Here is a 23,825-nt window from a genome sequence, read left to right as displayed (position 1 = left end):
CAGTTCTCATGCTTAACCTACAGGATAAAGTAAAGAATCCTATCAGGTTTAATTCCGACAGCTCCTCCCAGGAGCCCTACCTCCCATAGTGAGCCTGTTCTTGCTGACAACATAGTAGCTGGTGTCCCCTTTTCTCTGTGTTGTCACAAGGAGTCCTGAATTTTGTGCTGACTACTTCAGCATGCACATTCAGGTGCTTGTGAGTATGTAGATATGAGGGTGTGAGTGAATGAAATCAGTTTTATATTAAAATGAAATTGGCTTCCCTTACACTGCCTGGATTTGTGGTTTGCTATGTTGATTACATAAGAAATAAAGGCAAAGAGAGCCAGTGCTTTTTAAAATTTGAAAGGATGGACCCAGTCTAAAGAGAGTATTAAGGAAAAGTGGAGAGAAAGAACTGGATGCAAATATTTTTAGCAATGTATCTGATGCCTTCTCCCAGGAGCTGTTTAAGACTAGGTTGTATGGTGGCCTGAGCAACCTGATAAAAGGAGTGGCATCTCTGCCCATGGCAGGGGTGTTGGAACTAGATGATCCTTAAGGTCCCTTCCAACCCAGACCATTCGATGATTCTATGATTTTGGAAGACTTTAAATACCAGTCCAGGGTTTAGGGGCATGTTCATTTATCTGTGCTATCTATTAATGATTTTTATGCTTAATTTAAATTGAGGGATCCTATGGCTTGCTTAGGAAGAGTAACACTGGGAGTGGGTTTGGCTTGATTTTCAGGGATATGATAGAAATTGCAGCCAGAAGAGAATGAAGAGACATTCTGTCTCCACTTTCCTGTCTCCAGTGCATTTTATCTTTGTAGATTACTGATATTTCCTTGACCTGAACCTTGATTGCACAGCACTGAGTACAGGAAAAACCTTATCTGTCATGGTTGAGTATATTGATGTTTGATTGGCACAATATCAGCTGTAGCCAAAGTCCTGTGCCACCCTGTCCTTAACCCAGCAAAACCGATCAGGGTTAGCCTTTGGTTCTAAAGTCCTGGTTGAAGGAGTTCCCCCAGCAAGGGAGACTAGTTCCCTCCTCTCCTCCCTCCTAGCTTAATACTGGGCTACTAATAAAAGCAACTTGGAAGATGTCAGTAAACATGCTCATCTGATTCACTTCATAACATTAACAGGAGAAATCTGCGTGTCTTTACATTCAAAGAGGAGTGGTAAACAAAATCAAGAAAGATGTTTACAATTTGTTGAAATGAAGTGCATCAGCAAAAGTGCCAATTACATACTTCGCAGAACAAATCCAGCAGGAAGTCTTAATTGCAAAAGCTATCTCTTAAAGTGAAGCTGTGCCAAAGTCTCTGTAGCCATGTTGGAACTGGGTTGCCTCAAAGTGAACCAAGGCAGAACTTCAAAGCAAGTGTATCCCTGCTAATTATAGGTGCAGGGAGGGGAGAGTGTCCCAAAAACATGTAAGTGAAATTTACACCTTCCATTTTCCCTCAATGTTTATTGACTATGTTTTTCTTTTCCTGTGTCACTAGAGACTGTCAGATTTAAGGTCCTGTAACAGACCTAAGATTTCCTTTCAGTTTCTCTGCTTGCATTAGAGATTGCTTTACTTTTTATTCCGTGTCTCTCAGATGTGCTAACAGGCATGTGCTTATGGCAGCAGTACATGCAGCGCAGCTATTGCTGTGTTGAGTTTGTAGTCTGAGTTGAATTTGACTTTCTAGTGTGGGATTGTCCAATCTTTCATGAACCACTTTCAGTAAAACACCAGCAGCGCTAATTCTGTTTGTTGCGGCTGCCTCTCCTTTCTATTGCAGGAAGTATATACAGGGAGTACTGCAGAGGGGAAGAATGGTTCTGAGTGCAGTCAGATCTGGCTGGAAGTGACATTGCTGGCTTGCCAGGTCAGGTTAAAGTTGGGCAAGGTGAAGTCTGTTTTAATTGAACAGCATCCTTCAATGTTTCTCCTGTTCATCTGTTGTTCTGGTTCATTAGTGGGACTTTGCTGTGTCTATGGGTGAAGAGCTGTGCTCTGCCCTGCAGCCCAAAGCTGTGCTAGTAACAGGCTGAACTCAGCCTCTTAAAGGGAACTTTTATATCCTTAGGCTGTTTCTGAGTGTAATGTCTAGTTCATGTGAAAAACTGCAGGTGACTTAGTGAACAAAGTAGCCCACCTGCACATACCTGCAAATGCTTTTAACAGAAACCTGTCTCCAGTGTTCTCAATTCTCTCTCAGACTGGGATCCTTCGACAGCATGAGACTGGACTGGACTCTTTGTGCACATTTTGTGCCTTGGGGAGATAACCAAAGTTTGTATTCAAGTGACAATATTTTAAAACAAGCTATTGAGTTTACATCAGAGACAGGTTTAAGGTTTTATTCTTGCTTCCCTTTCAAAGGACTCCAAGGAAAGTAAATTCACACCAAATCAGCTTGACTTTTGCAAAATCAGCATTTGATGGGTGTTCAGCAAGGTCCAAATTTATACCCTGTTTTGAGTATTACCAGTTGTGACAATATTTTTTACTACATTTTGAAGTCATGTTGTTTTGAACATCTTAGGATGCTTAAAGTACAGTATCATAGAATCATGGAATGGTCTGGGTTGGAAGGGATCTCAGATATCATCTAGTGCCAGCCCCTTGCCATGGGCAGGGACACCTTCCACTAGACCAGGCAAATGAGAGCAACTTAACTTTATGGAGCTGTTCTGTGAATGTTGGAGGGGAGGGGTTGGGAGGGGGATTTTTAGTGTGTAATTTGTTGTTTTCTGGTTTGGTTTCTTCTTTAAAATCCAAATGGCTTTTTATTTGCCATTATAGTTTCATTTGTGATCTAGGTTTATAGATTTATAGCACATCTGTTTTATCAGGTAGTTTTGTGACTTCATTTTCAAGTGTACTGTAAGAGAGGTGATAGCTTTAACAACACTTAAAAGGTATTTGGGGGGAATTTTATAGCAAGCTGCTGTGACTATCTCATAAATCAAGTATGACTGGACTGAGGGAGGAGTTGAACAAGAGACTTCCAGGCGCTACACAGAACATTACTTGTGTTTTAAGGGGATAGCATTTTTCCCTGAGTCCTCACTGAAGACTTCTCACTTTGCTTTGGCAACTGCATTATTTTTCCAAGCTCTTCATTATTGCCTTCTTTTTTTGTTACCATCACTTCTGGAATGAATTTTCTTACTGTTCCTTTGCTGATCTATTGTAAAGTCAATATTGTTTATACCACTTTCTATCCAGCATAAGCTGCTCCAGGTATCTTTGCTCACCAAAACCTTTCTGCTGCCTCTTCTCTAAAAGTACTAGTAAACAATTGCTCAATTTGAATTCTCTGCTCAATTTAGATTCTGAAGAAGGTGCCAAACTAGGCAGTAAACTAAAGCTTTAGCACAGTATCATGTCACTAAGATGTCAGCACTGGGAAGTGATGCCTGTTGAGGTGGTTTCCTGCAGCTCTGTCTTCCAAGAAAGTTTTGTTTTATCAATATCTTTGCCAATTACAGTCTGAGTTACTAGCCTTGTGTGTCAGCACTTCAACAACGTGGGAAAATCCTACCACTCTGCAACATGGTGAGGTCAGGAAGTATGACTGTAAGTTTTGCAGGATGAGAAACTACTGGCAGGACACGGATCCTGCCACACGTTACCCTCCTGGTCTTTTATTCTTCCAACTGCTGCTTTAATACAGCAGATTTTCTACAGTGAGAGTCTGCTTCTCAAACCAGCTCCTAGTATGAGGTAGGAATTGGCCTTCTCTAACATCCTGGGAAGTTGCCCATAGGGAAACAGCAGTGGTAAAAATCCTGTACTGGTTTCTGCAGTCAGAGCACTGGATTGCTGTTGTCTGTCAAATCTTTGGAGACTGCTTCCACTGTATAGATCTTAATCTTATTTAGTCCTGTGTCAAACTTCATAGTTATTTACAGAAGAATAGTTTGGGTTGGAAGGGACATTAAAGATCATCCAGTTCCAACCCCTGCTGTAAGCAGGGACGCCTTCCACTAACTAGACCAGGTTGCTCAGAGCCCCATCCAACCTGGCCTTGGACACTGGCAGGCATGGGGCATCCATAGCATCTCTGGGCAATGTGTGCCAGTGCCTCACCACCCTCACATTAAAGAACTTACTAATATTTCCAAGTACCACACATCATGATTGTTAATGTATTACATCATGGACTGTGATTGTTTGTTTTTTCATTTAAATTCTCAGACTCCTCCTACATATTTAAAAGCCCACGGAAAATGTGGGGCTGATGTAAGGTGCTGTAGCTTTATGATAGCCAGAGGTCTGTTTTAAGATGTGAGAGAATGTATCAGTCATAGGTAGCCAGCAAAAATTTCGGGCATTGACTTCAAAAAAATACTCTTGCAGATGGCTTGTAAGCTGCATGGGTAAAACTCTTCTTTCAACTTTGTTCACTAATTCTACAGAAAATGGAGAAAATATTATATGAGAAAAATAATTAAACAGTATTTTTAAAAAATCTAATAGGTTCCCTAATTAATGTAAACTTTTGGTTACAAGTAAAACTCAGTTCTGTTTTTTTTTCTGCATACTACATACTCATGTTCTCTAATTTTAACCCATGTAATAGTAAGGGCATGCTTCTATAATGGCATCATTGACAAAGCTCTTAATCTAATGTTTAATTTTAAACCCTTGCAGTTCTACCATAGACAATTTTGAAATAGCTAGTCGTTAATGTGACCAAGACTGCATTTTTTGTTTTCAAAGAACATCCTGTTAGATCAGAATTGTGGCTTACTTTAAGTATAATCATTTGCAGGATCTTGTTTTCTCAGTTTATGGAAGTGTTTTAAATAAAATGGGAAATATTTGTTAATGCCAGTTAGACTAAGCAGTGGGGGACAAAAAGGCATTTTCATTCTAGTGGGCTTCCCAAGTGTTCAAAATATTTATCCAGAGTTCAGAAATTCTCTAAAAATAGTTTTGTTTTTCTAAAGCAAGAAATAATTTGGAAGCTTTGAGAAAAATAGATAAGTGAGAAATGAAATCCCTGAGAAACGAAACTGAGTACAGTCTCTCTTCCTACGCATATGTTATCTACATTATGGTAAAAGAGTTTTTGTTCCAAATGTTGCCATCCTCCCAGTGTCTTTCATTTCTCATTGTGATTCCTGATTATGGGATCACTTTTAGGCATTTATTGAAGTAAAAATGTAAGGGAGGCACTATTTTTGTTACACATTGCTGGAAGTTGCTTCATTGTTTGGATGGAATTTACCTAATATTTCACAGTCGTGTAAACATTTGGACAAATATTTATAGTTTCAAATAACTCAGAATCATTTAGCTAATAGAAGAAAAACTTCTTACCAGAAAAAGCTGATTCTTTCCCAGAAGCTTGCAGCAAGGAATGTTACAGATCCCTGAAACACTCATTTGAGTTGCATGATCATCAGTTGTGCTGCAGAGGCCTTCTGGAGACTGGAATTAGTAAATTAAGTCCTTTTTTGTCTGCATTTCCACACTCTGGATTGTAAGTTTCTTAGTTTCAAGAGGAGTAGGAAATGCATGTTTGTCTCATTATGTGTCCATGTTTTTGAAGTTGTCATTATTTCATGAAATACAAACTACGGAGCATCACAAAGACAAGATAAATAAAAAAAACCCTGTTTTTCTAATCAAGAAAATTCTGTTTGACTTGATATTTTGATAGGGAAGGAAAGAGAAAAAAACATATGTATGTATCAAATATGTACCAAGTTTTCACTTCTGTGGAAAAACAAACCCTAGTTTTGTGACTTGGGGAAAAAGAATGTACTGGAATAGTTTTCTTGTTTATGATTTTCCTTTAGCTAACAAAATACTTATCTATATTGTCTGTATGTAACCAAACATGTGCCAGACAAAGGATCAGACAAAAAGTAGGGTACCTATCACTTCATGTTTTCTACATACTCCCATAATTTTTAACAGTGGAGTGTCTTTCAGAACAGGATTTTTCTGAATGCCCTTGATGGAGGGGAAATATTTGGCTGAGAGGTTGTTTCTATTAGTGTGGGTGGGAAATAAGAAAGTCCACATTTGGGAGTGGATAAAAAATCCAAAAGGGCCAGTCATCAGTAATTTGGGCAGAGCATGGAGAGGGGGAGGTGTGTGTGAGAGGAAATGGGAGAGATAGGTGGAGACAATGTTGGGCAAAGCTGATGAGATGAGATCTTGTGCCTTGACAAGTGTGAGCCAGTCAAGACTTCTGGAGCAGCTCCAGCTTGAAACATTCAAGAGGACATTTTGTGTCAGAGCAATATGGTAGCCAGAGAGCTACTTCTTTTTTCTGGTTTGTTTCCACATTAAAAAATTACAATTAAAAAAAGAAAAGAAAAAAAGAAAGAAAAGAAAAAAAGAAAGAAAAGAAAAAAACCCTAGTAATTTCCTTTAGCAGACTTCCATCAAGTAGGAGGTTCAAACACCTTGCTGTTCTTATCAATAATGATACAATTGTGTCAGCAATTCTGCAGAATGTTTTTATCTAACAGAACATTAGATAAACTTGCTAAGGTGCACCATTTACTGTAATGGTTTTGTAGGCTTATTAAAGGAGTATAAAGCTGACCTGCATCTAAAAATAGAAGTTCCTGGTAGAATGCAAATGGAAGTCTGCGTCATACATTTTTATTTGAACAAAATTAACTGTAAATCAGATATGGACGTAAGAAAGGATTTGTGTTAAAATTAGCATAAGGTTCCTGTTTGAAGGACTCTATCTGTACATCATGTCTGGACATAATGAAAGGTTTATTTTCAAACTATTGTAGGTAATTGCTGATAATACTAATGCAATGCCAACTATGTAATGCCTTTAAAAAAAATCTAGCTGAAGTTTTTTACCTATCTGAAAAAAAGTGAATTAAAATAAAGCACACCTTGTTGATTACTCCCAAGACCTGCCTGTTGCTGTGACCCAGCCCACTGCTGGGCTGGGACAGGGGAATGTCAATCAATTCAGGGCTCTCCCGTGGGTAGAATTCCCCACCCAGGACAGTGACAATGAGGGAGGGTCGATGGGTGGCACAGAGACCTAAGCCACATCCCCCTGGGTGGTGCCCGGGTCCAAACAGCCTCCCCCTGTTCGGGAAAATTCTCTCTTACTCGGTTGTTCACTGGTTCTTTGTTGTATCTCCTGCCTCCCGGTTTCCCCCATTGGTTCTTGTTGAATTGTAGCCTTCCTCTGGCTCGTAACTCATTGGTTGTTTTCCCCTTTCCCCGCGGTTTTCAAACCCCTATAAAACTGAGGGTGAAAGCCACCCGGCACCATTATGATCATTGCCATGTTCTGGTTGCTAAACTTCTGATAATAAACGTGTTAGAAGCCAGACCAGAAGCCCCTCTCTTTTCCTTTGCCTTCGGAGTAACATGAGCCCAGGCCATCGGGTCCCTGAAGTGCCTCCTCCTTAGAGGAACCAGCACACGCGCCCAGCCAGCGCTTTTCTGCTGGTCCAGAAGGATGTCACGGAAATAACGCTGCACCTCCTCTGACTGAGGACATTTCAGAGCTCGTGGAAATGAGCCAGGGACAGCGTTACCTGCCCAGTACTGTTTCTAAACGCTAGTAAGGCCGTCTGTTATTAGTATAGCTCAAAAGTTTCACATAGGCAGGTGGGACTGTGCTTTAAAAGTCCTGTACTCTATCACTTAATTAAAAAAGAAAATCTAGACAGTCATCTTTATAATACAAGCAGTGACTTAACATAATCTTGCTTTGTGTCAATCCATTAAATGTTTATCAGCTAAGATAAAGGCCTAAGTTCCTTTAAAAGTCTGGATGGATGGATATAGACATGGACCCACAAGCAAGATATGGCATAACACTGTAAGTGTTTGGATTTATAAAAATAAGCTACTGGCTGTGGAGTATGCCCAGCCCCTGCCGTGGAGAGAGGCCTGCTGAGATAAGGAGATTCCTTAACCTCCCAGCAGAACTCTCCCCGGAAAAGCAGCCACTTCTAGTTACGGCGAGAAGATGACAGACCCAGAATCCTCTGGGAGACCCTATGCAGATCCTTTGTAACCCGTTGGCTTTTACCCTCTGACATCCACCCCCTGTATCCCTATAAAGCCAGCCCCCTGCCCCTGCGAGGGCAGAGAGAGCTCGTCCCTGGCCTCCCCTTCACCAGAGTATGGACTAATAAAGCTACCCCGTGTGGAACTGCTGTACGGGCCTCTCGTCTCTCCCTGGTCTGGCCTGGAGATTGCCCGCAGAGCTGAGCTGAAATCACGAGCTGACAATCACTAAAGAGCTGACAGCCTCTCTGCAAGGGCACTCCGGCTACGGCTGAGGGAAGACACCAGGACCCGGGAAGACGATCCTCCACAGGACCATCTCTCCGGACCAGTCACAGCTTCCTGGGTCTGAGCTACTGACCCCACACCAGCTGCCTGAACTGGCTGCTGAGTGCCGTCCCACAGGACTCCCAGCACAGGGGCAGCGGCCACCCTGCAGTGAGAGTACCACAGCACCAGGTGAGGAGGACACTCTCAAGGGCAGCTCCTGTGAAATGCGGGGTGTGTGCCGTAAATCCATACCCTGCCTCAGCTCACGGCAACTCATTTAGTAGTCATGTCTTCACATCTTTCCATCAAGTAGAATTGGTTTTGGTGAAAGAACAACCTGAACCTTCTTTTTAATATAATTCCAATGAGCACAGTGAGAATATGTGCAGAAAAAAACCATCCAGGATTAACTGGGTGCCTCATGTGGCTGTGAGAGGTTCTGCACACCAGGAAGGTACCTCTGAAAATCTGTGCTTCAGTCAGGAAAGGTTTCCTGAGAATGGGACTGAAGCTTCTGGGCATATATTGCTGTTGTTATGAGCACATCTGAAATGGACCTGATGGATCCTCACAAAAGATTGGTGAGAGGCTTGATTTTTATTTTTCCTGCCTCTGGATAAAAAATTTGCTGGCCCTCAACCTGCTTTTAGTGACTGTGCACATATTCTAGGACTGGCCCATATATGCAGAGTGGCCATTTGTCAAGGCTTCCTAGATGCTTGATAACCCCATTGGAGCAACAGCTACCTCACATCCAGAAAACAAGGAGAAATGGACAAAGTACCTAAAGGGGATGAAGAGGGTGTGTGCGGGCAGAAAGCCTCAGAAGTTTGGTGACTACTTCCTGACTGCTGGAAAATTTGCATGTTTTGGTACATAAAGACCTGTAATTATTTTAAAGGCCCAGATGCTTGGCCTATTTATTACTTTCTCAAAGCCAAACTTTAAATCTGTACCAGGGACAGAAACCATGGAAGATTTTTGATGCTATTCTTTTTCCTTTACATCTTTTTTGTTTCAGATGAAAACAATATCTATGACTTAAGATTTCTGATTAAACCTGTACTTTCCCATTTCTGATTATTTGTGATGTGACACTACAGGAATATTACCATGCCTTCTTGGCTGGTTCTCCAGCTGTAAAATCCGGCTGGGAGTGGTTAGATCTGGGATGGTTAAGTGTTAGAGCCCAACTGGAGGAGAATGACAAAAGCATTTTTCTCTTTGAGTAATCAGAATTGTTTAAGAAGAAGCCAGAGACACACTATCTTTTTTTAAACAGGAGAGGTGGGGAAAAGAGGAATTTTATTGTGAAATCTGATTTCAGAAACTCTCTGTGGGTTCCCTGTCTTTTTGGGGGAGACTTGAAGCTGGTGGAGCATGTGACTGAAGTGAATATGGACCTTAAGAAACCAGCTTTACCCATTGCTCTTACTACTTATACATTTTGACTACACAGCATGGCATTTCCTTTTTTCCCCCCTTTGTTTAGGTTATGCCTGTTCAGCCTGCCTTCAGTTTGTGTATTTTCTACTCTATGTATAAAGTGATCTCTGTAGTAATTGCTTAAAAGTCAGTTTCTAAGAATATTTCACCTATTTAAATTGTTTGCAATAGTGAGAACAGAGAGAAATGCAGAAAATGAGAACACAGATTAAGTGGATTTGTTTTTAAATTAAATGAGGGGAAAATATTTATGAGATTCATTGTTCTCTAACTGTAAAAGCTGCTATTGAATTCCTGTTTGTCTTAACACTTATTCCTGGAGCCTTCAAGCAATGTTTTTCTTTATATCAGGCACACACTTCAAATGCCAATGTCTTCTGCCTGATGACCTGCCGGAGGCCTCATTACACTTTCTGCATTGTCCTAATCATCATGTGAGAGAATCTTCTGATACAAGGCTGGTCAGCCAGTGTCAGGAATCTTGCCCCATGCTTTGACCATTTGGAGTTCATCCTCAAAGTGCTTTGGGGAAATGTACTTTGCTCACTGAGAACTTAATTTGGCCTATTAGAAGTGGTACTGTCTTTGTTTATGCAGTCTGAAATGCCGTGGCTGTATTATTGGCACTTCAGAAATACAGGTTTAATGCACCCTCAGAGTTGAACCTAAAATGGTTTCTTAGTATCAAACCTGTTCATTTGTTGTAATGGTAGTTTTGTTATATTGGTGGTATTCTGAAGGGCAGTATTTATAGAAATAAATCATTATATTTTATCAGATTGACAGATTTAGCTAGAAAAAAGTACAGTTGCTTCAAGAAAGAGAAGTGTTTCTTCAGTCTTTTCTTTGAAAGTTTGTTGCAGCAACAGATTGGTTGAAAACCCCCAAAATATTGCTACTCTCTATAAACCCATTTAGCTTTTGCTTTGAAAAAGGTTAATGACCTGCCTCAGGCTAATGACCTGAGGATATTATAACTTGCTACTTCACAAAATAACTCTAACTGAAAGTGGGGCTTGTCTGAATTACCTGGATCAAGAGGGGAGAAATGAGTTTACTGCTATATGGATTCAGGTGATATCACAGAATTGTTGTGAATGTTTCATTAGCATCAGGTTCCCTAAATTGATGTCTGATTCAGTTGTTTGGTTGCTGTCTCAAGGTGCTTTTCAGAAGAAGCCTGAAAGAACTTGAAGTAGTGTGCTGTGTGCTAGCCCAGATGGTGGACTGTGGGGGTCCAGAAATGAGAACAGAGATGGGAACAGAGACCATATTTCTTTTCTTTCTTTCACTTGCACAGGGATTTACCTTCTAAGCCATGGCATGAGGGGCACTGTCTTTTTTAGAGTGTTTGCTGTATTTCCATAGTCTGTGTGAGCAGTGCTGCCTTGGAGATAAGCACTAGACAGGTGCAAAGGAAGAGAGACAAGCCAATTTTCCTGTTGCAGAAATCCTACTAGGCTGCAGCTCACTCTTTTCATCTCATTCACCTTTTGTTGCTGCTGTAGCTGAAAGACTAAAGCAGCCTTCAGCTGCATCTCTTTGCTTCCTCCAAAAAAGAAGGATTGGGAAAATAATGCTGCACTCATTCTGCCATTCTTTCCACCAGGTTTAGTAGGCAGCGTGTGCTGAAAGATAGTTTGGGCCAAAGCAACGGAGAAAGCTGCAGCTAAAGATTGGTTAAACACTCATCACTTGGTACCAGAATACAGCTGAATATTGGACTTGATATTGAAACCTATCCAGTACAAATCTCTGACTGCTGAAATGTGATGTTGGGGTGGATTAATGATTCCCTCTGTTAGAAGTTCCTAAATTAAAAGTATGAGCAGCCTTTTAATAATCAGTAAACCAGGAAATACAAAACAATTGCCAGAACGGTTTCAAAGCAAAGCATTTGATTACCCATCAATCTAATAACTTTAGCTGTTTTAAATAATATCAAAATCTCTCTCTTAATTGCTTTCTGAACTTTTCAGGTTACTGTATTTATTAATTTAGTCAACTTCTATATAAATTAATTTCAAAATGAGATGATTAGAGAAGCTTTTTCTTCCTTTCCTGGTAGAAACAATAGGGTATCTCAGCCTTGTTATAAGGCTTGCTTTAAAATATCTAATAATTATAAGATGAATGAACAACTTCTAATTGCACATTTATGATGCCTCATCTGGATTAGCTTTTTCCTGTGAAGCCTCATTTGGACCTAAATTAATTAGATGACTAATTAAAGGAAGGCCTTTGTTTTGAGATCAGGAAAGCATGTTTAAATGAAAGCTACACCCTCTTCTTTATCTGACAGCATCCTTGAATATTAGCAGTATGCAATAATTAGGCGTGTCAAGTTATGAGTTGATTCATCTTCCTTAAGTTGTCCCAGAGGAAGAGGTGGAGGATGACCATTCTCCAGAGGAGGCTGAAGAGAGTAAGATGCATAACGTATCCTCAATTCCTGATGCTTCCTCAGAATATGTAACTCCTAATATTTAAGTTCTTGAGCTCTACAACATCCCTGAAGTGCAGGCGTGAAGTAAAAGGTAGGACTGTGAGCAGAAACACAACATATGCATGAAAGTAATGTTACGTGTGTTGGGGAAGCAGCCCAAAATTAGTTCATTTTATAGAAGTAAAATGAAAATCTTTGGCAGGCCAGTTTGGTGTAGCACTTGCATCCCTTCCACATGTTTTGTACGGTTGTTTCAGTGAGTGTAAACCATCAGTCTGTGACTGATAAAAGTCATCTGTGTACTTTTTGTATATGGAGCCCCAAATACCACAAAATTTATGAATTATTTGTTTTCGGAGGGGATTTTCCAGAGTTGCTAACCACTGTTGATCCAATGTTGAATTCATGATTGAAGCTAACAATGTTCTTCAAATCTGATTTTGGATTGCAATCTACCTATGTGCAGGTGCAAGCGCATCTTGAAAAGAAGTGCTGTTAAATATAGAGCAGACCCAAAATACAAAGTCATGGCCTTGGTTCTTTATATTCTGTAAAAGGCTATTTTAGCAACAGTCAAACAGACAGCCCAAGCTCAAAACTTAGTCTGGAGTCCTGTGACTGGGCCAGTCCTTCCTGGCGGTCTTCATACACCTGATGTGATGTCAGCAGCTGTGGTACTAGGGAAGGAGCTACAATGGTGTAGGAGGGATGATGGCAAGCTTCTGCCTACCACAAATAAAAGCTCAAAAGTTTCATCACTGGGAGGAGATGGTTAAATATGGAAAGAAATCAGAGATAATTTTACTGATGTTTTGAACCTGTAACTGTTGTGAAATGAACAAAAGGCGTAGGATGAAGGCATATGTCTAGGATATCAGAACTGTTGCTATTAAATGAAGACCTCAGAAGCAAAGTTAAGTCCAATAATATCCCCTATATGAGGTCAAGGTTCAGTTTTCAGATGATTCAATATGATAGTAAGATGTAGGCCCTGCTTAACAGTCATAAAGCAGAGAGAGACAAGGAGTCTTCTAGTGAGTTTCTTCCTGCTCCCAAAGCAAAATCAGCAACTTCTTCATCTTAAGATGTTAACCTCAAACACAGTAAGGGAAATCTGAAAGCTGACACAGAAATAATTGCCAAGAAGCTTTATCAATATTAATGCCATTTGTACTGAGAAAGTGGTACTAAATGAAAATTGCGATTCTAATGCTGATTGTAAAATTGATGGAGGGAGGAGAAGATGGGACCCAACCTTCCCTCCTCCTCCAACTTGCCTTACAAAATTTCAGAACTCGGCCCACGCCTGGCTGACACATTGGTGCTGTAAAACTTGTGTTCCCAGCTCCAGCTAATGGGCTGTGTCTGGGAACTCTCAGGCAAGGGAGGCAAAAGCATCTCTTCTTTGAGGGTCTGCATGATCCTCATCTGTTTTTGGCAAAAACATCAGAACAGGTTAGTGAGGAAATACTTTTTTATGGTTGCTGTTTAATTTGGTTTTGTTTTTCCTGAAATCTAACAATCTGGAAATGCAGCTATCAAGCAGTCTTCTGCAAAGAATACTTGTGCATGTGTATGTAAGCATACGTGTAGTAAAAAGATACCCACTCACATCCAAAAAACCAAATTGTTTTGTTGTGAACACTGTTTCTATTTACACAGCAGTTTTAAGTTGTATATCCCAAGAATAACAGGAAAACTGGGTCCTCAAATTATCATTTTGTAGTCTTAAAAATTACTCTTTTTTCTTTCCTAAGTGCAAATGAAATGTTAGGGTTTTTTTCTGCAAATGAAACAATTCTATGTAATACCCACCATCTTAAGCACTAACAGGAGTGATTGGAATGCAGGTCTACAGCTGCTGAAGAAGTGGATTGTTAAGTTCAATAAACTGACTGTTATATTCTAAGGGGTCAGTCTTCATTCCTAATGTACACTGATCTGAGAATATGTTATCACCGCAGTGTCACCCTGTCCTCTTCCCCCTGCACTGGCTGTACGTTCTTACCCTGTAGCTAGATGCTGGTAGCTGCTAATGGCCAGTCCAGAAAGACAATCTACAAATTCATCAAGCTAATGTCTAATTGTCCAGTTTCAGATGACCTCTTCTGAGCTCAACTTCATCTTTGTTAAAAACCAGTGATTTAGAAGTGCCTTCCTACTCTGATAACAGTATTTGTTACTGCACTAATGAAATTTTAGTAATCATATTTGATTAATTATACTTTTCTGTAATTTAATATTTTTCTAAGCTTGAAATAATGTGAAAAAGTTTCCTTGCAGAAGTCAACTGTCTGGAATTATCTCTCATGGCAAACCAACTGCTGAAATATACTTAATGAGTTATACAGCTTCCTAAACCAGGGCAGGTGGATCATTAGATAATATTGATGGTTCTTGTTTACAGTATCTCAAGCTCTGTGTTCTTGTTTCCTATAATGAGTGTTAGTAAAATAAAGAGCATTATACTTAGGTTAAAACCCACTGCTCGAACTCAAAGATCAGAAAGGGATGTACAAAAAGATAAACCTTTCTTGTAGTGGACTGTAGCTGCTTCTGGGCTAGGAGGTGGTTAATAACATGATATTCACTCTCATTCCTGCAGGCACTCCTGTTCAAAGCAAGTGTGCTGCTTTGAAATAGAAAGTGGTTTGGACATGGGGAAAGGCTGAAAAGGGTCCTGAGTGCTGGATTGTATCCCAGGGGATGAAGAAAACTGTGTACTTGGTGGCACAGACTCAATTATTCCTTCATTTCCTCCCTCTCCCCAAGCCGCTCATGTTCTCTCTCCAGCTCTACAATCTGAGCTCGACCTAGCTCTGTCCCTTGTGCACCCTGAATGATTTTCCATCTCCTCTGCTCTCTTTAGGAGTCTTCTTCAGCCAATCCTGGATGTCACCCTGAGCTCACAATGGAAATCACTACCCAAGCTCTTTGACATTCCTACCTGTAAATCTCTCCCCCTCCTCAGACACCGCTCTTCTCTCTGGGCCTCTACAGGTATCCTTGTTCTGTCTCCCATCAGCACCCCTAGATCTTTTTAGCATTTTATTTGTTTAGCTGGTTCCTATTACAGTCTGGATAGGAACATAACTGATAGGCCCTTTTCACTAATCTTTCTCTCCCTCTCAATCATAATTTCTTATCCCAGTCTACCCCTCCATTTAAAGCTTTCCCGTCTGCTGTCTCTGTCTCACACTCTTTACCAATCTTACCCGTACTCCTCCTCATGTTTGTCTCCCTCCTTTGCCATCCTAGACAATTCATCAGTTCATCAAATCTCCTTATCTAGCCAGCCCAGATGACCAGCTGTGACTGTGACTCCTCACTCTTAGATAATCGATTCATGCCAGACTCTAAATCTGTTTCCTCTCCCAGTCTGTTGTGTCTACACATGTTTGTTCAGGTTAAATGGCACTCCTGCTGGTGGGCAGTGCCACTGAGTCCCTCACAAATACAGGAGACCAGGCTTCCCCATTCCTATCTCCAGTGCTCTTTCCACCTGCTGTTGCTCCTGCCACTTTAGGCTGAGCAGGCTTTGCAATGATAGAGCATAAAGTCTAAGAGCTGTGCTGAGATAAAGCCAGCTCAGATGACTTAATGTGTAAAATCAATTATTGATTTTTATTGTTGGTGTTTTAAAGAGCTGTTGTGTTGTTCTGCTCTTTATGGAAGTGCTTGTGGTTACTGTAAGCACAGAAATACTCCCATCTAGAGCAGACTTACATATTCTTTCAAGCTTCAAAAATAGACTACGCTGGGTTTAAATATGATGATGGAAGGCCAGTTGAAGTTGTCAGTAGAGATTTTGGCACCTGTTTCAGAAGGGCCAAGAGTTGTCTTGCAATGGGTGTAGCTTCTTATTTACATGCTCATGATGCCCAGAGCAGGGCACTTGACAGCTATCTCTGTAGGTAACCTGTGGGTGTGATTATCAAGGAATTATCTGAAAACATCAAAAGAACTCATATAGCCAAAATACAGCCCTGTTAAGCCTGCATGTGTGAAAGTTATGCTGCTTCATATTTACTTGTAAGTCTTTGTTATATACCATATAATTTCTTAAATAATATGTTACCAGGTCATGTTTTGTTCCCCAGGTTTTTGAAGTTGGACTCGATGATCCTTATAGGTCCCTCTCAACTTCAGATATTCTGTGATTCGATTAAATTGAAGTGCATATTTCAAGAACACAAATGAATTCAGCTCAGTAGTAGCTCTAGCTTCGTTCATTTTTTTTACTGTATATAAAGTTTTAGGGCAGTCATATACAAAACCAGTCATCAAAACATGGGGGAAGCTCTCTAACACAAGATGGCACCTTTATTTTGTGAATGGGTCTAACTTAAAAAAATTGTAAGGCTTTCTCTGCCCCTAAAACTTCAGTGGTATGAAAATTGTAGCTATAATTTGTTTGCACTTGGGATTCTAGGAGAAATTATTGAAGGTGAAGGGAAAGAAACCAAGGTCAAAGACCTGTAGGTTGCTAACAGAAAGTGGAGAAGAGTTGCAGAAGACATGGAAAGGCAAGCGCCTTTCATGAGAACTGTAGGAGCGTTTAAGAAAGAGCAGAAGGCTGGCAGTGAAGGGAAAGGAAGGCAACACATCTCAGCAGAAGAGCAGGCAACTGTGTCAAAGGACGGTGGGAATGCAGCACCTCAGTTGAGGTCATTGCAAACTTTGGCAAGACAGGTTTCATGAAATTAAGTGTTGCATTACATCTGAATATCACCTAGCATGAGGTAGGGTGTGGCCCAATACCTTTTGTTTAGTAAGTGTAGACATAACAGAAACAAGTTTGAGAAATCCTGTTTCTGCAGTAGCCAACCTTTCACAAACCTGGGGCTGCAGCACTGCCACCAGTGTGGAACCCCCCCTTACAAAGCCTTTGCCTGCTCATGCATCACAGGGATTAATGTGGATGGTTGCTCTGCTGCATGTGGTGGGGTTTTTTGGTCTCTCCCACTGCAGCTTCTGGAGGTGCAGGGTGCTTGGCAGGTGCTGTGCAGGGCAGGCTGGGTGCCTGCTGTGGGCTATGCTGGTGGGTGCAGAACTGCAGCACCCGCGGGCTCCAGCCCCACCACTGTCCTGCAGAGGGGACAGGGACACCTTTCACACCCTTTGTCTCCTCTGGGGAACCTGTGCATAACCTGGTACTCGTTATTAGTGAGCACCCTTTTGATTTATTTATGTAAATACTTTCTGGAAAAAACAAAGATTAAAAAAAACAAGTACAGGAGAAAAAACAGTGCTTGGCTGTCATCTGTTGTTTCACAGAAATTCATGGTTAGGCAGAGGGATTGCATTATTTCCATGGCAACAGTATTGATTTACTCTTTCTGGTAGGAATATGTAGTCTTTCAGTGCATCTCTGGTGACATTACAACTGAGGTGTGGTGAACAGAGCTGAGTGGGAACAAGGTTTGTGCGATGCAGTTGTTTGCCTATGGGGAAGTTAAGTCTTTGACTATGAGCCAGCATAGGTGATATCAGATGGTCACAGGCAGTGCAGTTTCAAATGTAAATACATGGTGGAGATGAATTAAAACTTTACCAGCTGTGGGAATAGGGTGTTAGTACACATACCTGTTGTCAGCCGCTGCTGTCGTATTCTTCAATGTAAACACATGACCAAAATAATTCAAAGTTTTACTTGACATGGGAAAGGTCTGGTAGTAGGAATGTGTAAGGTAAATAATGGAGGAGAAACCACAAAACAAATAGACATAGAAATTATTCTTTAAATTTTGCAATGGTTTTTCTTCCACATTATAGCATAATCTGTATTTCTTATCTATTACTGTCTACTTGCAATTTAAAATTTAACTTCTAATTATAAGCACACTAGAATTATACAGAAAATGAAAAATGGATTTGCATGTGGATTTGACCACAGCATTCAGTTCTGAAGTAAAAAATTATTTTGGAAAAATTACTTGCTCTTCCCTTAAATTCCTTTTTTTAAAAAATTTTTTTCAGTTTGGCAGGTTGGCAGACACATGCTCAAACCAGAATTTGATTAGTACCAGATACTTAATTTCATTGTGTGAGGAAAAATATTCAAGATCTTCATGATGGACAGAGAGGCTTGGTGTGCCATTCATGTTTTTGACTGTGGATCACTTACCTGAAACAGTCAATTCTAGTACTTACTGGCTTTTTCTTCTTCTGGTCTCTTTGTCCAAGATGAAGTATTTTCTATATACTAGATGCTTCAACTTAATCTAAAATTGTGGGTTTGATGATGTTATTTGGTCAAGTTCAGAAACTGCAGCTGTGCAAATCAAAAAAGATAATAATAATTCTCTCTTACATCTATACTAAATTTTTCCTCAAATGTTGCTTTTATGGAGCTCTACACAGTCTTGAATGTATTTCAGGGTTATAGTGAATGTTCTCAGGTACTGAAACAACAAAAACTATCATCACTACTAAGCAACAAGGTATGGCAGCTGCAGTCTCTGGTTTGGAGGAGAAAGAAGAGTGGATAGCAGTCTCTAACTTACAAATAAACTAGTGCCAATGCCATTGCTCCTTTCTCCACCAGGGGCAAATCAACCAAGTGTTTTGCTGGTTCTTCCTTCCTGAGTTTTTAAGGGACTGTTTCATCTTGTCTTTCTGGAGCAGGTCCAGGTCTACAGGTGGAAAATACATCTATTATATTCTGATATTTCTGTTGAAGTAGCTTTTCTACAGGCCAGCTGATTTAACTTCTACTGTAGTGAGAAATGGGCTGTTTACTATGAGTGAGGAGATGAAACTGTAGCCTTTCACTTGCCCCTCTTTCCTGCAATGTCTGCTATACAAACCAACGCTCACTGGATTGTACTCCCTCAACTTTCTCGGTTTTCCAAAATAAGACCTATACTTTAGAAATCCTGAGCATGCAGCACCTAATTTTTCAGCATTGCAAATACCTGCAGTGCTGGGTATTCTACAGCTTTAAAACCTGCTGCTTGTTTGTTGTTCTTCTCAAAGTTGTTTCTTGCAAAGGCTGTTCTATCCACAGCTGTCTCTCTTAATACTGTTTTCTTTTTGCAAAGGAGGAAGCCCCAGCTCTTCCCTGAGAAATCAGTGGGTGGGGAGCTGGTGGTGCTGACCAAAAAATATGTGTTTTGACCGATGGCCCAGGCATCAAGATGGTTGGGGCCAATTCTATGCCAGCTTGTACCTGCACATGTCTGGTCAAGGAACAGTACCAGCAAACTTCGCAGGAGGTATTATTCATTTACTTGGGCTCACTCTTTCCATACTAGCAACTAAGCTGGCGTGCTGCATTGTCTGACTTTCCTTTCCTTGTAGGAATGTGATGCTGCTTGTTTCTTTAATATTCAGAGAAGCATGAATGTGGCTGGTGCTAAAAATAGTAATGAATAATCATGACTTTAAAACCAAAGAAAACAAAGAGAGAATCTGAGAACCCTGGGTATGTAAGTCTTCTTATTTGGCTGGCATTTACTTAGCCTTTTTATTTAGTCTTATTTTTGCAATCAAATAAAATTTTGATAGGTAGGTTTTCAGCTAAGCTGACTTTATCTGGAAGACTAACAAGCTTTCCAAACAAAACAATTTGTTTAATTAGATCATAAAGCTGTCTCCTCAGGAATGAAGCAAGGTTAGATGTTCAAGGCTTAATCTGCAGAATCTGACATTACCAGAAGCCAAAAAAACCCGAGGCTTCTCAGCTTTTTTCTTTATCTCTGGTTCAGTGCCATCTCAGCTGGAGGCATTTGATCATTCAGGTACTGCAAAGTAGAAGTAGAGCTGATGTAAAAATTTATATTCTTGCACTCCTTTTTCATGTTCTTTTCCCTTTCTGTGAAACGGGGGGAGTCCATTAACATCACTCTTCTGCTGGAGCTGTATTTCAGCTTCATCTGTTTATGTTGGCTATTAGCACAGAGGACAAAACACAAGAGCAAAACAAGTTGCTCTTAGCAAAGCCCTTCAAGCATGAGTGTTATAAATGATGGAGAAAATTTACGTGTATTTAGTGAAAATCTCAACAAGAGAATAGCAGGGCCATAGAGACAGGGAAAAGGAGAGGGATGGTTCTGCAGGGGTTTTGTGCTGAAGTGTAAGCAAGTGTATGGAGCCTACATTACAGTATTTAACGCCACCAATGCCTCAGAGGTTAAGCCTCTTATCAGCTAATTATGAGCATCCTCTGTTGCTCTGAAAATTGCATAGCTGCCAGCTGTGACTCTGGAGCCCTGCTGCCCATGCAACAGAGGTCTGGAGATCTGTCTCTCACAGCCTGAAATCCCACCCCTGCCTCTTCTCTTACAAGGCTAGCTTTTATTTTTAATTGCTAAATTTTTTAAATGGAACTCTTTTATATTATTCTGTGTGTATATTATTGTTATTATACTGCTTTATTATATATTTTAATTATATTCAGAGACATGAAGACTGTTGGTTATCAACCATATGAACTGCTAAGAGAATACGGGACACTGAAGGAGTATCCTGAAACATGCACTGTTGTGGTTCCTCATGTGTGCCTGTAGCTTGTCTGTTCTGGCCAGAAGATGAGTGTTTGTCACAGTAAAATTAAGCCCTTGGTAAAGTCAAAAACAGTCTCATTAGATGTCTGTGGAATTTGGGCTTCTAATCCATAGAGGACGGGTGACACCAGCCACTGAGTGACACAAGAAAGACTTGAATAGTGACAATCCAAGGTCATCTATTCATAAACAGTGCTTTTTGCACAGAGCTGTGTGTTTGGAGCCAAAATCAAGGTAGTTGCACTACAGAAATGCTGCACCCCATCACGTACAACATGATGGTTCAGACACTGCTTAGCACTGGTGTGGTGGCATCACCAATCACTCCGAATTTCTGCTCCCTCAGAGGTATCTGTGCTCTGTTCCAGCAGTTCATGGAGACCAATGTAAGCAAGAGAGGAGCCTGAGACATGCTGCTGTTCAGCAGTTGGTAAAAGTTTCTATTTAACGCCTTAATGCTACTTCTGGAATAAATGAAACTGCTTTAGAAGGCAAGTTGTATTTTGAGAGAAGTTAAAATAACCATAAAATAAGTTTGCAACATACGCATGGATCCAGAGCAACAGGTATAACTCCTTGAAACTGATGCAACCTCTTTCAGATTCTTTTAGAAATACCAGAAATGAACTACAGAAAATTCAACCTAGAAACTTGAGCTAGTGCAAACAGTGAAACTGGACTACCCTTTACATTGACCAGGAGCCTGTTATGCCTTTTTATTTTTTTAACCTAAAAAGTTCCACTACTGTAGAAAGATGAAAGTAGGATTAGGCCAGAAGCTCATATTTTAGGGTGTCTTTATTTTAAATCTAGTCTTCCTCTCATTTTCTTGAGGTAAAGAGATATTGGTTAGGTTTGGCTTGGTTTTGGATCTTAACTGTATAGAACTGCAATACCCTGTTAAAAGGGAAATAAACGTTATTTTAAAAAGTAACATCTAATTTATCCTTCTTGTTTTTCTCTTTCAATCAGAGGAAGTTGGCCTGTAATCTCCCCATTCCTCACATGCTGTTTGTCACCAGAGGTAAAGTTGAGGTTTCTGTAGTATGTACAATCAACAGTCAGACATAAATGACAGTTCCTGAATATTTGGCCTGTTTGAATATCCCACAATATTTCTTTCCTGAACTGTGTAAATGAAAAGTCAACACCCGATATTTCTTCACCCTGCTGATAACTGCTGATGTTTGCCAAGCACTCTGCATCATCCTAGCCCAGCTCTCCAAGAGAAATCAGTGTGGTTCAATGCCCTAATGTGGCCACAATGCAGGGGCACCTGGAGAGTACTTCTCCTGTAGGATGGGATTATGTCCAGACTAATTGCTATGTCCTCTCTGCAGCACTACCTGGGAGATGTTGCACTGTTTCAGCTCTGGAGCTGGTTTGGCAGTAGATCAGAAAACCTAAATATTGACTCCACTGAACACATAAATATTAGCACGTGTTAAATATTAGCAGTAGAAGTTCTCAGACCTCACAAGGTCATTTGTAGATGCTGAGTTCAGACTGTGGTCTAGCCTACATCCTAACTGGAAACATGATGTGTATTTCTCCCCCCCATTTTCTTCTTTTTGAGGGATCATCTCCTAATATTCATAGTGCTTTTCTTTTCCTCTGTTCTGGCCTTACCCCACTGCCTTTGCTCAGGAAGCCCCATTTTGGCAAGGAGAAGACTCACCACTGCTGTGTCTAAAGCCATCAGCTCCTTCAGCCTAGCCCAGTGGACAGGAAAGATACTTATCACTGCCTTCTGGGAGCTCAAGATACCAAAGTTCTTGTCCTGACGTAACCCATCTGTCAGCAGGGGTCATGGTGCACTGCTTTATTTCAGAAAATAAGTTTAAGGAAAGAATTCAAATAAGCACTTTTGTAAGCTGCCTCTTCAATTAGCAGAGAAAAAAAGCTGGTTTTGTAGGAGTACTGTGGTATGTTGCTACATTCTGAACACCTTCTGGAAAAGCCGGTCTCTCTCCATAAATTATGAAGGACTAGAAACTAACAATAAAGGATTTACAGAGAAGCTGAATTTTTCTAAACAGAGAAAGTTAAGAACAGCGCTAGAAAGGCAATGTACTTCTTGTTGGTCTATGTCATTAGAATTACCAGCTTTTAATAATGCCATTCAATTCTACAAATCTCTGAGTTGTTTGATGATACTCATCACAGCTATAAGTAATTTTTACCTTTTCTTGGCAATTACTTGTTATTCTTATATACAGTCACTGCTAGATCTAATTAGGCTTATACATCTGAATCATAAAAATGTAAGAGCAGTAGTCTAGAGGAAAGGTAATTTTAATGTAAACTAATGCTCAAAGAAAGGTGTAATTGTCATATGGCTTTGCTTTTGTATCTGAAATATATGGCAAGCAACAGCATGAGGGAGGTGTTTCTAGAGGACCATCTCTTAAAAGTGTTGTCCTCAAATTACTCCTATGAGTCAGTAGAAGAGACATGTTTAGGGAAATGATCAAAATTGGAAATGGCTTTGTACATCTGTTTATTTTGGGCTATTTAAAAGAATAGTAAGCTTTGTGTTTAACTACATTCTTCACATGGTACTGTAATTATTGGCTATACCCCTTATTTTTTTCCTCTCTTCCTTGCCTTCTTTGAACGTCTAACTTTTAAACTTTCATTTCTTATGACCTTTATTTTGTTTTCCTATAAATGTTTGGATTTAAAAAAAAAATTAAAAAAATCTTTGCTGTGGCTTGCTGTTACTAGGATGCAGAATTTTACACATGGGTCCTCAGTATCCTCAAAGAGTGATACGTGTCTGATATGGGCAACCATTATCTGACCACAAGGTAAATGGAAAAAATACATTTCTAATTTATTATGTTTCCTTTGTAGTCTTACTGACCAGGCAATTGGTATTTGGTGTCAAACATAAAAATTCAATATGCTGATTGCTATTGAAATTTTTGGTTGCTTGTCATTGCATGGAGGGCAACGGGGTTAGTTAGCTAAATGTGGTGCACCTGCAGGCCCCTGACAGATGGCTGTGTCTGCTCCAAAGCCAGTTCCGTTGCAGAGTTGCTCAGGTTATCAACTCCTGATCTTTTCAAGTGAAAATTACCTCAAGTAGCTCTTGACCCCAGTAGTTGCTCTTCCAGTGATCCTGTCCGTTGGTATTTGCATGGA

The sequence above is a fragment of the Corvus kubaryi genome, unplaced genomic scaffold, assembly GCF_017639235.1.
Source record: "Corvus kubaryi isolate FWS band 111438036 unplaced genomic scaffold, C.kubaryi_AGA036_p1.0 split1-131, whole genome shotgun sequence".
In the NCBI taxonomy this organism is placed as follows: domain Eukaryota; kingdom Metazoa; phylum Chordata; class Aves; order Passeriformes; family Corvidae; genus Corvus; species Corvus kubaryi.
Note: the sequence above shows the minus strand (reverse complement) of the source record.